At 41.2% G+C, this 17,512-nt stretch overlaps 1 protein-coding gene across 2 annotated transcripts in view; it reads left to right on the top strand.

Moving 5' to 3' along the window:
- LOC116850797 overlaps positions 1–17,512 on the top strand; it is a 275,521-nt gene that overhangs the window by 138,103 nt on the left and 119,906 nt on the right. The gene's annotated exons all lie outside the window — the stretch shown is intronic.

Here is a 17,512-nt window from a genome sequence, read left to right as displayed (position 1 = left end):
TCATTAGCGCGCCGAAAGTGCCAAAAGTGCCAAAAGTGCATGAATGTGAACGCGCCAGTGATGCGAACGAGGTCGCGCGTCTACAATGGCGAACGCCTTAACCAATCGCGTTCGTTTTGCACTACGAGGTTGTCATCGTGATTATTCAATCTAAGCGTTGGTAATGAATCGCGCGATCTTTTCGCGCCAAGCAGCAGCCATGGGCACACATCGATCCATATCGCTCCGCGTTTCTCACGTCTTTTATCCGTCGAAAGTGCGTCTCGCGCGTTAATAAATCTCGAGAGTGTCGAGAATAGCGATATGCGATCGCCGGGGCGTATCGTGAAGATCGTGAAGGCGTATCGTCATTTGTAAGTAATCTTCTCGTTTCTCCTCGCGGTATATGCAGCCGGTGCTTGTCGCGACGTATCATGCCGACACGTCTCTTACATTTACTAAAAACATTGACTCGCTCATGTAGCAATATAATCGGGCGATCGTCGGATTTATTGAACGGGAATTAGAAATGCGATGATGATCAGAGAGAAAGAAAGAGAGAGATGCGGGATATTCGGGCGGTTGCGTCAGCTTGTTAGGAAAAGAGATACGGAGAGAGAAGTATCTCATAGAGCGCGTTCTTTTCGGCCGCGGCGCCGTTCATATATTGGCGTATATTTTCAGCGCGACTCAACAATCGCGCGACCATCTTGATTCTCGAGCAACCGCCGTGGACACACCGATCGACATCGCTCCGCATTTTACGCGTCTTGAATCCGTCGAAAGTAAGTCTCGCGTGGAAATAAGTATCGGGAGTGTCGAGAATAGCAATGTGCGATCACCGGGGCGTATCGTGAAGACATCATTTGTAAGTAATCTTCTCGTTTCTCCTCACGGTATATGTAAGGTGATCAGATTTCCCAGCCCTGAATTCATAAATGACACTTCATAAATGTGTGAAGTGGGGGGAGGGGGTAAAAAGATTCGCAAATTATTTGACAATCATTGAAAATAATGACAAATCGGTGTCCCGAATAGCACTCGAAAAAATTCGGGACAAAGGATGAAAAATCGGGACTATCCCGAAAAAATCACCTTAATTCTATTTTCGTCGCGACGATTTCACGCTCCTGTCCTGAGAACGGTACAAAGAAGCGCTCTGCGCGAAATTCGGAACTCGTTCGGGAGTTTTCGCAGAATTCAATAGGAGATGGGAAGGCGCTGCGCGCGATATCTCGTATTTTCGTTGGTCCTTGAGGAGCTTAGCTCGTCGTGGGCATTCGTATAATGTATTTGGTTCAACCGCCACTATCGCACCACACGAAAGTAAGCATGTCCCGAAATATATTGCGTCCCTTATCCCCGCGATATAAAGAATGTATTATGGAGTGAATGGCGGCTAGATGAGACAGAGATAGAATATATCACATGTACGTGTGTGTGTCTGTGTGTGCTATGAAAAACTCAAATTCACTTGTCGCATCTAGACTCTCCAGAGTGTAATTTTCCCAATATTTTCCGTTTATTAAAAAAAGAAACGAATCCACGAGTAAAATATGCCCTTGAATGTTTAATTTTATCATGAAATGAGTTTCGTGAGTATTTGATGAAACTTGCACTACATACACAGTGAAATATTATCTAACTGTGTGTGTGCAATTAGAAAGAGATTGATCATTTAAGAACTGATATATTTGCAAAAGTTGACACTTTTTATGTGTTCCTTGAAGCCTATTTTTAAATAACTAAAAATATTGTTGTGTTTTTCGCAAAATGATAGAGGAATTTTTTCTTCGGTTTGACCTAATTTACTTGCATACAAAATTATCGTCAGATGTCCTGTATATATTTAACTCAATTTTCGCGCAGATAATAAAGTAAACGTATAGAAACGTGATTTTTTGGATAAATAATAAATTTATGCATAGCTCCTTTGATGTGTCACTGAAAATATGGCAGCTAACGATATAACTACGTCAGAGTTATCGCGCTCACGATCTGCACGTGTGTTCCTCGACGCTACCAACATCGTGCACTCTCCCAACCCCTTTTTTCGCGAGTGAAAATTAATGCTACGCATAGCGAGATTGAAAATTAAATTTGTATATCCGCCGCGACCGAGTGGAATTAAAGCTGAAATTAAAGTGCGAATTAATACGTCTATGCGGGATTAATACTTGAGCAGAGCCGCGAGATTAGATCCTCGGCGAGTTCGATGCTCCTGAATGCTCATTATACGCTGGCGCGAGCGCGAATGAAGGATTTGCGACGTGTGTGCTGCGCGCGCTGTATTGTGCTCGTTTCTCGTTGTTTCTCGCGTGCCGCCACTTCCTTCGTGAATTTTTCCGCCTCGTGCAACGGTACCTACGCAGTGACGAATGTGTATCACCGAGTCAGCGGACAATGCGACACGCTCTGGCTGCCGTTCTGTTTGCTTCGCGCACGCCACCGCATCCATGCGCGCGCGTATAATTCGACACAGAGGACGAGCGTGTTCCGTGACGGCACGTATACGGTATACAGCCCGGGCCCGTCGTCTCTCGTGTCTGGTCGACGTAAGGAGAACCGCTCGCCCGCTGCTACCTCCCAGCCGGCTTTATCTTTCTAGCGGTAATTTCGCGGCGGATAATTAACGAACGCGCGCGGCAGCAATCAGCCGCGCGTTGCGCGCTAACCCACCTTAACTTGATCCCTTGTTTTGCTACGTCCGCGAACGGCAGATTAGTATGTTAATTTTTAACGGGGCTTTCGACAGTAGTGCAGCGCGCGGGAGCGACGCGTCTCCTCGGAAACCGACGACAAGCCCGGAAAGGGAGGACGACGCGTGCATGCGAAATGAGCGCGGCGCACGCGCTTAGATAACAATGCAACGCGATTGCTAATTTTTATTTGCGTTTCGTTAATCCTCGTGTATCACGCACGGCGCGCTCACGTAATGAAATTCCGCGGAATGTTCCCATTTTTCCGTAGAGGCAAACAGCACTCGAGGCCACGTGAGAAATTGGGAAAAATTGACGAGGTACCCGAGTAAAAGTGTAGAGCAGATTTCGAGACTACTAGCTAGATAGTAATGACTAGGTAAGTTTTCTAGCCAGTCACCAGCTCGTGACTGGCTAAATATTCCTACTCAGTCTTTTGAATGTTAGGACTATCTAGTGACTATACCAATTACATAGATAGTAGCTAGGTGAAAAAGATTACACAGTAATGAGATAGAAAATTATCGGTAAATCCTGAATAGAAATTGGATATCAGAACTGTCTAGTAACTGTACCAATTATAGTTACAAGTTACTTTTTTGTATCCAGCTACTAGATAATTTTTCTGGTACAGCCACTAGGAGAATTGAGCGTTACATTCCTAGCTAGTAAGATCCAACTTTTCTGTGTCATTACTAGACAGTAATTAGATTCAATTTTTGCTCGGGTAGCTCAACCAGAGATTAACCATCCACGCCGCTCGGCGATCCGTATTTGTCACCAAGTATGAGGGATATTCTAATTGTACTTTCGTGTGAAGATGATCGATCAGATCGACTCATCGAGGGTGAACAATGTCTCAGAGTAGTAGCGCGAGCGAGAGAGCGCGATTTCTCGAGTGTGTGTACACAGCTTGACGAAGGTGTGCGCTCGCAGCTGCACTTAAGCGGGACATAATAGGCCTATCGCGAGTCTACTTCACCGTCAGACTATCGCTCGCGGTCCCGGTACCGACGTTAATAGACGCGTTTCCGGAAGCACGAAGCGACGAAGACGCGACGGCACGCAGATCCGTATGTGGTAAATGGCGCGTCGCGCCGCAGTTTGCCGACGTCTAATTTAGGGTGATTGCCGTTCTCCGAGTTTGGGTAACGATGTCAGCCCGATGCCGGAATGAATTCGCTATTCCGCGATGTGGCACGCCAGTTTGACGCACGTTCCGAATAGAAAATTGACCACACACACGCATACAGAGAGAACGATTTGGTTGAATCAAATAAACACTTCTTTGAAATGGTCCAAACGGATTTTTTTGATTGATCGAACAAAATTTTATTTGACGCTACAAAAATATTTATTTGCGGCTTAGTTCCAAAGAAATATTTTTGTTGTGTCAACTAAAAAATTTGTTTGGACTATTCCAAAGAAATGTTTATTTTATTCAAATCGTTCTCTCTGTGCAGAAAAAAAGGTCTTGTAATAGTTAACAAATGTGTTCGGTTGAGCTATACGATATTTGGTAATTAGTATCAAATATAGTACCTATCTGGTAATAATTACTAAATAGCGCGACTATTGCCAAAGTATTTGATCACGTATATTTATCATATAACGTGATAATTATTACTAGACATAATATGGTTTTGTTTAACAAATTGTTTGGTTACGTACTACATAAATTGGTAATAGTCACCAAGCAATAGATATCAAGCAAAAGATACTAGAAGCCTTGCTAAAGTTATTTGTTAATATTTATCAAATTATTTCATTATATTTACTTACATTTGTGTTCTTATTGTTCAAAAACAAATTTTATGAACAGAGAGCACAAAAATGGATTGAAAGCCAAGTAAAAACTGACCAGTTTCGGGATGGATATCGTCTTCTCGTTATACCGATTTTCTTGGACCGAGAGAAGTAGAGAGAAGAGACACGATTGACGGAATTGGACGAACGATTAATTCTCGTTTTTTACCGGCGGAACCGCAAATATTCAAATTTAGCGAGTAAATACACTAAATTCTCTCGTGCGCTCGACCGACGCGTGTACGTGTGCGTCGGAGTGCATCGTTGTTTGTCCGACTCCCGCGAGTTCGATAATCGCGAGTCGGCGCAGCGTGCGTGCGGGCGCGCGCGTCGAACGGATACACGAATGCGTGGATTCGCATCGTTTCGATTGCACGCCGCGCGTAAATCACACGCTAAGCCGGAGCCACCCTTTGTTACCTCGTACTAGCGGAAGAGCGCGAGACTTTTCCCTCTCGAGCAGTACAGTTGGCCGCTATCGAGCGACTCGTCTCGGCGCGGTATTGAATTCTCGAGCAGGAGGATGCTGCGAGGGAGCGCGCGAGTCTGCCCCGCATGTGTACACTCGCTGCCGCTCTCTCGCGAGTACACGTTATGCGCGGCGTATTCCCCCGGGAGTCGCGCGGGGCCTCCGTTCGGGTTCGGCATGTACCGGATGAGCAGATCGATAATATGGTCCACGTAACTAGGACGCCCACCTACCGCCGGCAGCGCGACGGATATCTCTTGCGGCGATGCGGTCGCGATTTTCTTCCCCTTCCTCCCCCGCGTCTAACGCACTACGTGCGTTCGGGATGGTTATAAATTCCGTACGGTGTATGGACAAGTTTACTTTGGTCGCGCGCGGATTTACGGTCACTCGGTGGCGCGCGGAATTATAATTAGCCGGCGCGCAACCACAAGTCGCATCGTTCAGGGAGATAATGGCGGGCCCAGAGAACACGCTCGCGAATACTTTCGTCAGGTCTCGTTTGTAGTCGTGCAGCTTTCGTTGAGAATGCGTGGGCCTTCTTTCTCGGCGGAAAAAGCCCAACAGCCCACAAAGAAATGTCTTAGTAGTGTCAGCTAAGTCTCAGTGGCTGACTCGAGCTTACCTAAAAGACTAGTCGTTTTGTCGTTGCTGAATTATCAGCTCCAAAATCAGCTCCAATGCATTCGCTATGAGAGTGAAATTGAAGGCACATATTTTTGTTTGTCGAGTAGACAGTAAGAAAGTGGTAACTGTTTTCAAATATCTCGTGCGAGTGAATCTCGAGTATTCGACTCTATTAGGAATTAACATCACAAAGTGCGTCCCATCGCGCATATCGGTTGATCAATTTTCTTTCATTAATATTTCAATAATTATCGTGGCGGAATCTGGACAAAATCGTACAGAACTTTTCTATTCAATTTCTTTTCTTTTCTATTCTTCATTGCCCTCGTATAAAGCGAACGCTCAATTGAAATTTTATTTCCTAATTGTATAAAGATTAACAACCTAATTGTATAAATATTGGCTTAATTAGCTTTGAAACTTCCTGATCTTAATATATAAACTTATAAACTTTTCGTTTATAACCTTTTAGATTATATTTGTATTTTTTAATTTCGTTAATATAATTTTTGTTAACAGACTCTGGGAAGTTAGCTCAGAATAATGAAATAGAAATACCTGAAGTTAACGCGACTCGGGCTGTTACCAAATTTAAGTTTTACTCTGATGGATCGATAATAAATGAATGATTTAGTACATCTACTTGTTTTTATGAAGCTTTATTAATGCAGTAATAATTAAGTTTTCAGTTGAATTTAATTATTAACGGGCGTGGCATTTCGCTCATAGAGCGAAGTTCGAGAGCACTAACGTTCGTCAGCCGGATGAGGGTAATGAAGAATTAACAAGTTCTGTCCATACATGAGCACCTAAACCCAGACACTTTATACTATCAATTGATTTGTAAAATAAAAAGAATTTTTTTTACAATCTCTTCGTATATATATGTATTTTTTTTATTAGCGTTGAAAATGTGTACAGAATGTTTGACACAATGTATACCAACGCTCGTTTGCGAGTCGACATCATGAAATTCAACAAAATAGTCCTCTACTATTTTGTAAATAATTACAATCATTATTTCTTTACTTTGATTCACAGTAACTATATTAATCTCGAGATTAAGAAAGTAATCTGAACAATTTGATCGCGAATGAAAGAGGTTGCGTGTTGCACGTGTTATCGCGTTGGCCATTCTTTTTAATCGATTACGATACTGAGTTCTTTAAATAGCAATAAAAAACGACGTACTAGAGATTTTTTTTATTTCATGTTACTATGTCGGCTTGTTCGCGTGTTATAGTCGTTTGAAACCGCGATCTGATTGACATCAGATTCGGGTTCGAAATTCGCGGTTGTGCGCCGCTGGCTCTTGCGTCAGTGCATTATCGCTGCTCTTCAAGGTGCAAATTTATGTAGCGAATAAATCGCTGCGATTGATGGTCACGTGATCATTCGCTGTTCGCTAGCGAGTAATCGCTATTCACTGAAATTTTTCAGCTTTTAGCGAATATTCGCTAAGATAATCATTGTTGACATCTCAACAACATCTATAAGTTCTTTAATGTTATAATGTTTAAATATGTCTACTCCAACTATAAATATTAAATTTTCAAATTAACTTGCAAACATGCGTATATAATTATGACATTTTAAATCTTCTAAAAGAAGTTTAGGTAGCACAGCATGAAAAAATCCATGCCCTTTTCTATCTTGAAAAATAGATATCCAATATTTCTTTCTCGAATATCTTCTTTTCTTACGTAAAAGTATAGCCATAACTGCAGCTGCTTTCTTTTTTCGGATATTTTCATAATAATTCATTATTTGCACATAATTTAATAATGTTTGGTTATGCCAAGTAATCAAACGAATAATTGAATTTTCTTCCATGTGTTAACACGCAACATATGACACTCATAAGCTACTCGCTACAAATTCGCTGCGTGAAAAGGCACCTTCAAGCAAGGTGAACGACCGTTGTGGCAACGCTTATCTGAGGCGCGGAGTGGGGGTAGCGGGCCGGCTTGCTGCGTGCGCCGTCGCGTACGCGGGACTTCCGGGTGGCGCGTCTCAGTCACGCGTCGCGTGTTGACGTATTCATAGCTCGCCGCGGAGTGATAACGCCGGTCGATCGAGAACGCGGATCTATACAATCGCGAATAACTCCACTTGTAGACGTCGTAGTGACTTGAAACAAAGACCACTGGAAAGGGGAGATCAGTGCGCTTACGATGGACGTGAAATCGACCTTCTGTGCAGTAGGGATCCGATAGCATGTGAGTACGAAAGACATTGATTTTTACGTTCAAGTATTTTTGCGTTCGCTATCTCGCCGCAGAAAGTCTGAATTGACGGTGGCATCTAGTAGTATCCAGAAATAACCGTGTCAGCGTAGCTGATTAGCTAACACTAGGCCAGGCTCACGCGAAGCCTCGTTTGACACCTCGGAAAATTAATTGCGTTTTATCGCGTTATTTTGCACTTTCTCCGTGAAGTGTGTATATTATCGTGATCCTCACAGATGTAAAATGTGCAGCAAACTCAGTGATACTGGTGATACATTGTGAAAATCAAGAAATTAAATGTGTTCATACATGCTGATCTCAGCTGCCACAAACCACCATGACAGCCGAAAAATATAGCATTATTTCAGGAATTATTTTACGATGTTACGTGATATAGCAGCCAGATATCTGAGTTTTGTACTTTTTACAACTTTCAGGATTAGGAAAATATTTAGTTCTTCAGGGAAAAGTAAAAAATAAAGCAATAAAATGCAACTAATTTTCGTTATGTCATTTCTCGCTTCTGATGCTTTCATCAAACCAATATGGCCGCCCTATAAATAACAGAGTCTTAAAGTAGACATTATTATTCTATGTTAATTATTAATCTATGTTAATAATTAATGGGAAATTTTGGTTTGGATTTGTAAAGCGTCAGTTTTATATTTCTGATACAAACTGTGTTCGAAGATTCACTGCCAGTACTGAAAATCTATAATATATGTAACATGAACAATAGATTTTCAGTATGAAATAGTGAATATCGAGCACAGCTATAATATACAATTTTAAAAAAAGCGAAGTAACAATTTGAACTTTTTATATAATAGTGAATTATTATTTTGCCGCAGCAAATAATTAGTAAATTTAATTTCATTAATGATGATATTAGTCCCGATCTTAATAACACATCTTAGCTGCCACAGCTATATTTTAACTTCTGCAACTAATCTTTTTTTGCGTTGGCACCGCCGCCAGTGTCACGTTTTTAATAAAAGCTCAAGTCGGATCTTAACGAGACTTAACCAGTTTAGGCGTGAATTGACTAAAACTTTCCTTGACTAAAATAATTGGCGAATCAATAATCAACATTAACCAATCGTTATATATGTAATCACGAATAACTTAATCGACAAAAAACTGACTATATACCTATTGAGGGGTCGTTATTAAAAAAAACCGGTGCGCGATAACAACACGAGCTGGGTTTATACATGAATCGGGGACTCAATCGCATCGTTCCGTTTAAATTAACCATTCTCCTCCATCCCTTTGTCCGAAGAGATGAACTCGTTCACGGTCTTCTGTTACGACCGCGGCGATACTCGAGCAACGTATAACCGTATAACCGAGGATCAGTCGATTTTAACGCGGTATCTCGCGTCTGCGTTCTCGCGTGAATAGACGAGGAATGGATTAAGAGATCCCGTCGGTTCGTGGATGCTGCCGGCTGTATCTGAACGTTCGACGGCGGCATTAAACCGCCAATGAGGCTCGCCTTTCCGCAATAACGTATTTAACTCGCCCCGTCGCAATCACCGCGTAATAGCAAGCGTAACCACAAACCCCGCGGATTCGATTGTGCCGACCGGGAATGAATACTTTAATTGCCGCGACGACCTTCGAGCGCGAAAGGGCATGTTGAAGATAGTAGGGTGGACGGTGAACTTACCACCCTCGTCTCTCGCGTATATTTTTATATCACACTGCACCGTAATGTAACATAATAAGCTTATTGATTGTATATCCCTCTCGATAAACTCACGGTAACATGATGTGGCTGTTACACGTGGATCATTCATCCACGAGCCAAGCTCTCGTTAAACGCGGCGGTCACGTTCCAAAAATAGTACGATGATAAACAATACTCGCATAGAAATTTCCCAAGAGTTTCCCAGATGCGGCATAGATTCCTATTAGAATGTCCAGATTCTCCCTAAAATTGATCATCCTACTGCGACACCAATTGGAAATCCCAGTCTTGTTCCATACGTGGGTTCTCTGTCTAAAATTGCTCTGTCTAGAAACAGAACCATAGGAACTCGCGTTTTTTTCAGTTAGTAATGTCAATATATATTTTTATAGTAACCAAACAGGGAGTCTCATTTTTATAGCAAAACTGTTGTGTTCAATCAAATAATAGTAATCTATCAGAATACGTAGCCGCCACGAATCGCTTAAGCACGATCCATTTGACAGTGTAAACGCTTTGAAGCGCTATATAGATCTTTCTTTATACTCTTTCTTTACGCTCTTTCTTTATGCGCTCCAAAGCGTCTGCAATCAGATCCTATCTGAAGCAAGTCGCGACAAGACAGTCAATCAACATCGCGGATAGGAGAAAGGATAAAATAGAAACCGAGAAAATGATGGGAAAACGTTCAGCAAAGCAGATAGAATTTGGATTTCCCACATTCACAATTGCAACTATCTAGTGTAGTTTATTCTATAATTTAGATAAGAATAGAATTCCCAATTGGTATCGCAATATACGATGCACCTACTTGGGACAAATTTGGGTAATCTGATCGGAATCTACGTAATACCTGGGAATGTTTAGGGAATTTTTATGCGGCTCTGGTATCAAATAGAGAATCCCCTTTTATACCAATTATTATATTCAATAGAATAAAATTTTAAAAGATAAAATATTTGTAAAATTTTTTGAGTATTTTACTATATAAATTATTTGGAAAGTTTACATGTTTTATTCAATTCTAAAATAAAGACTAGAAAGAATACTGGGAAAACTCTGGGTTTTCCCGCTTTGGATCGCGTATTTGAAACATTACACTTCTAAAGAGAACCCATAGTTATTTTTGCGAAATCGGGCTAGATTCCAATTAGATTCCAAGAAATTTTCTGTGCCGATGACCGGAGAATACTTCCGCGCGGAGTTTTTTCCCATTTTCGCAAGAGCGGTCGTGCTTTTATCCCGTTATCGATCTCTCTCAGTATTCGCGCCTGTTTACAGAGCGCTTTCTGTCCCGCCGTTTTCGCGAGCCAGGGAACGCCTTTGTGGTAAAATATCCTTTCGCCACGGCTGACAGAGCCAATTTTCCAGCTCCCGATAAATTAGCGAGGGGAGAGGGGAGGGGAGATACGCCATAGTTGCCTCCGCGTTGCCTCGGAACGTCCAATTAAGACCGCCGAGCGTCTCCTCGGCGAGACTTCATGTCCGTTGAAAAAAAAAATTACATCCGGCGTTCTGCAGGAACTTGCAGGTATGCGTGACGCTGGCGCGACGCCTGCCGTGCGTGACCCCACATGAAAAACGCGCAATTCGCGCTGTAATTTACACGAGCGTTATGAAAAATAAAAAAGAGAGAGAGAGAGGGAGAAGATAAAAAGCTGACGAATCGATCGACACAGTGACTTTGAAATTGCGCGTAACCACAGGGTGACTACACACGGGAGGTGTCATTCCTAATTAGTTGTCGCTGCTGGCGTGTACTTGGCGATCGGGCAATTTTTTCCCCAATATATTTACCCGCGTCACACGATATTGGACAGGTCCGAATCACCGTGACCTTGGCCTGAAAGCCTGCCCCGTGTTGGCAGTATTTATATCCGACGGTGTGTGTGTGTGTGTGTGTATACACGTACGCTCAGTTGCAAAACGGATCGGACACAATAAGGTTGAGATCACATCAAACTCAAAATTGAGAGTCATTACCGCCGCAGTATGAGTTCCCGCAGTAATTATCTTATCAATTATTATCACTATTATTTATTATACTATTAATTATATTATTTCTGCATAATATTACACCGACATATAGAAAACAAGAACATTCTTGTTGTGAAAATATCTTCATTTTTGACATGTAAGTTTTAAAATGGAAAAATAAACAAGTATAAAGTAAAAATAACAAAAATATATTTAAAAATATATTTCTTGTTATTTAAATATAATTTTCACGAATGGAGGGTACAAAATATTTAATTGGGAATATAATGTTTTAAATGTCGAAAAAAGATATTGTTATCATTAAACTCACATTTTTTCAGATTATTTCAACATTTAAATAAAATCATAACATTGTTGAAATTAAAGAGTTGGAAATTCAAACAAAATTATGTATCATTTGCTTATGTATTAAACAATATTATTGATTCGAGTTTATCAGTTTTAAGTGGATATTGATCTTTTTCTGTGTAATGACTCTCAATTTTGACACTTTAGAGAGATATTCAATTTTTTATGTCTAACTGTTCTGCAACCGAGTGTATATGTAGTTTGACATGACACGAGGGAAGGGAGGGATAAAAAGAGAGTAGGAGGGAAAAGGGAGAGAAAGAGGGAGAGAAATATAGGCATTATAATAGATATGTCCATTCGCGCGGTCTTCCATTAATTTCGCGGTTACGTCTGCCGCGACTTCCCGGTATATTCGCGGCACCGGTAAGGTGCACAGATCTGGTATCGCTTCCTTATTAAGACTGATCCTAATGAATATCAATGGCGGGAAGCTGTTGGATCTCGCAGCCGGTGGCCCGGAAAGAAACGTGCGCGTCGCGACGACTCGATCCACAGACGGCGTTTGACGGTCTAATGAGGCGCCCCGAGGTGCATCGCGATTAGCCGCGCACTTCCCGCAAATTGCGGTCGCCACCGCGGCTCGCAAAAGTACCGGGAGTACTGCAGCGAGTGCATAACGGTGCTGTTCATTTCGCGTGTCACGTGCGAACGCGGGAGCGCGGAAGACGGTGATGGATTAGGTGCGACGACGACGACGGCGGCGGCGGGATTTATCCGGACGCTAATACTACTCGCGCGTGGCGCAAAATCGGCGTTGCTAGCGCGAATCAATCAGTGCAAATTACGATGGGACAAATGGCGGGAGTTGCTGCCGCGTGGAAATCCTGGTGGACGATGTTCCCGCGAGCACGGACCCCAGTCGATGCTCGCGAACGTCAATCGGACTGTCGGATCGTGACGCGTCCGCGTGTCGTGTGTGGATTATCGGGCCTGCAAAACTAATTAATTGTCCTCGCACCGTGCCGCAGAGTCTGCCGTGGTAAAACGAAACATTTGCGGGAGCTGCACTGAGAAAAAAAATTTACTAAATTTTAAAAAACGTTCTTTTGGATAGTACTGTGAAGATATTTGTTTAAATTAAGTAATTATTTTCTAAAATTAAAGAAACAAATTTATATTTAAAACTTCTTTATTTAATTTTAGAAAATAATTACTTAATTTAAACAAATATCTTCACAGTACTATCCGAAAAAACGTTTTTTGAAATTTTGTAAATTTTTTTCTCAGTGTGCGACGCGGCAGCTCAACCTGGCTAGAAATTTTTCTCATGGATCAGTTTGATTTCAATCAGTTATTTGGTTTACGTGAGGTAGTGTTATCGGATTCTCTGATAACTTTTCCACTATGCGCGTCTATAGTCGCAAATCCCAAACACTTTTCTCAGTACGCACAAACCAGACAACTGATTGAGGTCAACCTGACCAGGAACATGGAATAAATTTCTAGTCAGAGTGAGACGAAATGAGTTTGCTTATCGCGCGCGTGATAGAGACGTATCCGGTGCAGAGACGTGGTCGTGTGTCTGTCCAACGCGTGAACGTCGAAGAAAGGAGATTAGGCAAACAGGATTTCACGAAGCCCCCGACGCTGCGCGTCAGGACACGTCCCAGATAGGCTTTCATAACTATCACGAAGTGAGACAATTGTTGCTGGAGAAATTTTGCAATTTTTAAATTACACATTTATGAAGTAAATATATTATAATGAATTAATTATAAAATCCACATCATATATATATATATATTATAATAAAAATTTTTTGTTGCATTGTTACAGCCACAAATTCACCAAAAGTTACTCTCAGGTTTTTATATTCCATTTAACATGATATTGTTTGGGACAAATTTTGATAATTTATTTCGTACTTTTATTTCTTCTTCGTCATTCTATATGATAAATAAATGTGAGTGCAATCTGATCAGTTATACACTGAGCAAGAGCTCATTCTTCTCGTGCACGAGGATGACGCTATGACGAGCGTCGTGCGCGGATACATGCCGTTATCGTTGTTACCACACAAAAATGGTAATTGGCCGTTGGCCGATCGATCGATCCCATCGCCTTCTTTGTCGCGGATTAAGGTACACGTGCTAACGAACCACTTTTACCTCGCGCACGTGCGACACACGCTAATCCTCTCCATTGTCATACACGCCTCGACGAGTACATTCATACAGGAACCTAATAATAGAGCTTACGAGGTCGTGCCGCGTTATCGTGCAACGGTAAGGGGAGAATAATGCGCCTGCTTCGATAGAGGATATCAATCGCGCGTACGGACGGCGAATTAAAAAGAGAAACATGTCTCACACAGGCGATCTTAACTCTTCACTACACGTGTGCGTTTTTATCACATTTTAGACACCTGCATACAGAAGAATATATACTGCATTCAAGTAAATATTACTTGCTTCGAATATTTCATAAGCTTGTAAATTTACACGGAGCAAAATCTTTGGTTGTGTTAACATGAAGTTCGATCGTAATGAAGAAAGCGGAATTTCTGGTTCTTAGAATCAAATTTGTATCATAAAAAACAGAAATTCTATGTCCTTCAACCAAAACGCGTTATATAGAATATAGAATATTAAACTAAAACAAAAACCGCCTTGCTTACTATATACAGTCGAACTTCATTAAATATCAAAGTAAAAACTACAGTTTTTACTTTGATACAGGTTTGTTCTTGTAAAAAGAATAAATTCCTTCTTCGAGTACGCGAAAAGGGGCATTTCTTAAATTTGTAATAATTATATATTAAGATTATTATCAAGAAAATACTCTTTATTGCAGATAATCGTTATTCAATAGATGGAAAATAAAAACTTTTCTTAGAAATAGAATGATATTTTTCTGTCTGTGGTCTACTATTATAGATATACATTCTGTCAAGATATATACATATATATTTCTCAGAAAATACATATATAAATAGCATATTACAAGAAGGATACATATCTTTGACTAATAATACATTGAAAGGAAAAATATCTGAAAAATAAAAAAATATTCGTTGACTATTAGTAACATATATTTACTTAAATCTAAATTCTTTTATTTAAAAGAAAATAATTGCTTTCTCATGTAAAGTTAAGATTTTAAGAAAATGCATATTTCCTTATTTGAAAAATATTTTATATATTGGTATAAGCAAATATGTTATTGATACTCATCGAATAAATATTTTTTCTCTTAGATATTTTTTCCCTCAGTGTATAGCCTCCAAATTATTCCTATCGACCACGCGCACCTAATGAAGCGTTAAAAAACATTCACGTGTCTGTGCAGCCGTAAAAAATTTGTCGTTTATCGTTGATCGTTTAATTGCTCGCTCGTTCGGCTCTACGATGCATAGATTTTGCGGCTTTTAAAGCCGACCTTTCGAAAAGAAGGGGGGAAAAGAGCATATTCGAGGGTCAAGTCCGTGGAGTCTCGAGAATAACTCAGCGCTTTCAACAACGCGCTTCCTCGTGCTGGGGGGAGGGGGAGGGGGGGCTGAAGGTCCGATGCGAGAGACGGCGGTGCGTTCCTACGTTCTCTCATCGCGCGGGCGTTCTTGAACGATGCACTTCCTGAGCTGGCGCTCATTGCAGATGGAAGATATACCGCGCGTGGCAATTTCGGACGCGTTTGTCGTTGAGTTTTATTTAAATCCGTCGTGCCGCTTAAACGCACGCTTGCTTATTCCCGTGCAAACATCATTATCTTATTCGACGCAGAAGCGGCGAGCAGGATTTCCTTCTTCAGTAAGATTCAACGAGTGTTTCGACGAGTCGGAAAGAAGTGCGCTTCAAAACTCGTTCATGAAATATACACACGAAAAAAAATTTAGTTAGATACATGAAATATCTGGTAAAATATAAACAAACCCGAATTCCGATTGAAGTTATCAGAATTCTGTTAAAATTAACAAGATTTTGTTTCAAGTTAAACAGTTGCAAGTTAATCCAAAATCCAGGATCTTGTTAACTTGGACACAGCATTCTAGTAACTTCAATCGGAATTCTGGTTCGTTCACATTTCAGGAAATATTTGATTAATTCCCCGATAAACTTATATACGTAAAGTTTATAGCCATTTGAAGTATTAAATTACGAAATTTAGCAACGTTGAATCCCTTACACTGAGAAAAAATACAAAATTTATTTGTGCAACTTTGAGTATATCAAATCACGGGATTCAGCAACATTGAGACCCTTACGACTGATCAGATTGCACTCATATCACATAGAATGACAAAATAGAAATATGAAAAAAATGATCAAAATTTGCCCCAAACGATGTATCATGATAAGTGTAATATGGAAATTTAAGTATAACTTTTAATCAATTTGTTGCTGTATGATAGTATGATGTAAATCTAATCATTCAATACATTTCATAAATATGATTAAAAAAATTGTCATTATTTTAAAAAAGTTTTCATTATTGATTATCTCATGACGTAATGTATAAAAATCTGAATTTTGTTTATCGTGTGTCATTCCGCGAACAGACAAAACTGAGCTGAGTAATTCCGTGAGAAGAGAACATAAAATCGATTGTTGAGTAAATATTCTCTTTTTTTCACGGTCCAACACACGCGATAAACAGATGGGCGAAATCCCTAAAAAGTCTGTAGTGTTTCTGGAAAATAAAGTCTGGCTACTTGTCCCTCAGAATGTGTTTGTGTAATGAAGATGACTCATGTCGGCGAAATGTATTACAAATATCAAATGAAACGTGCTTTTCTATCATTTTGTACCATGATTACACTAAAATTTAGTGTTTAAAGTTCTTATTATCACAAACGCTATAATAAAGATTCATATATAATCAATAGCGACTTATTAGATAAAAAATAAAACTATTAAAGATTATATTCTTTTTCTCGAGAGTTGAAATCTATAAATGAGTTGCGCGGTAAGCTCACAATACAGAGTACAATTCGTTAAAAACATTACAGATGCTCTGAAGTATCGTACAGACCAGTCACGGTTTTTCTTTGAGCGCTTCAAAGCGTTTGCAGCATCTAATAGATCGCGTACTAATAGTGACAAAACAATATAATGAACCACTGCGATTGGTCCCGCCATTTCGAGGGTCCTGCGAGCTCAGCCAACGAAGAAAGGCCCGTGGAGTGGCCGGGCTTTATCTTCCAGGGGCACTAGTCGAAGGGTGAAGGGCTCTGGCTCATTAAGAGCGACGTGGAACCGACGTCGGAAGTAACCGCGACGGCGGACAATGGCATCGCTTATAATGGCGAGCCGGCGGCAATTCAATTAGAAATTATAATACGCGTGCACACGCGCACTCGCCGGATGAGCGCGAATGTTTCAGCACCCGCTCGCTCGCACGATACACACATCGCGGCCGCGTCGCGAACATGCTCGCTCCGCTCGCTTCGCACGCTCTCTCGCATTCGGACCTGCTGCACGCATCTCGATCAGTGGCCGGCCGACCATCCTGCCCGAAAGACGTCTCGGAAGACCTTCGCGGGACGCCTCACGAAAACGAACGACCGCCGGCGTTCCTACCTCGTCATCATCCGCACGGCGGATGCCGACGAACCGGTCGACCACTCGTCGGTGCTCGTCTCGCGTCCTTCGCCGTCGTCTAGTTCAGTGTTTCCCGAATAGTGCCTTGGTGTTCCGTTCAGGTGAAGCCTGAGATTAACCTGAGC

The sequence above is a fragment of the Odontomachus brunneus genome, unplaced genomic scaffold, assembly GCF_010583005.1.
Source record: "Odontomachus brunneus isolate Ranch 3 - 2012 unplaced genomic scaffold, Obru_v1 Obru_scaffold_156, whole genome shotgun sequence".
NCBI lineage: Eukaryota > Metazoa > Arthropoda > Insecta > Hymenoptera > Formicidae > Odontomachus > Odontomachus brunneus.
Note: the sequence above shows the minus strand (reverse complement) of the source record. Positions and strands in the feature narration are given on the sequence as shown.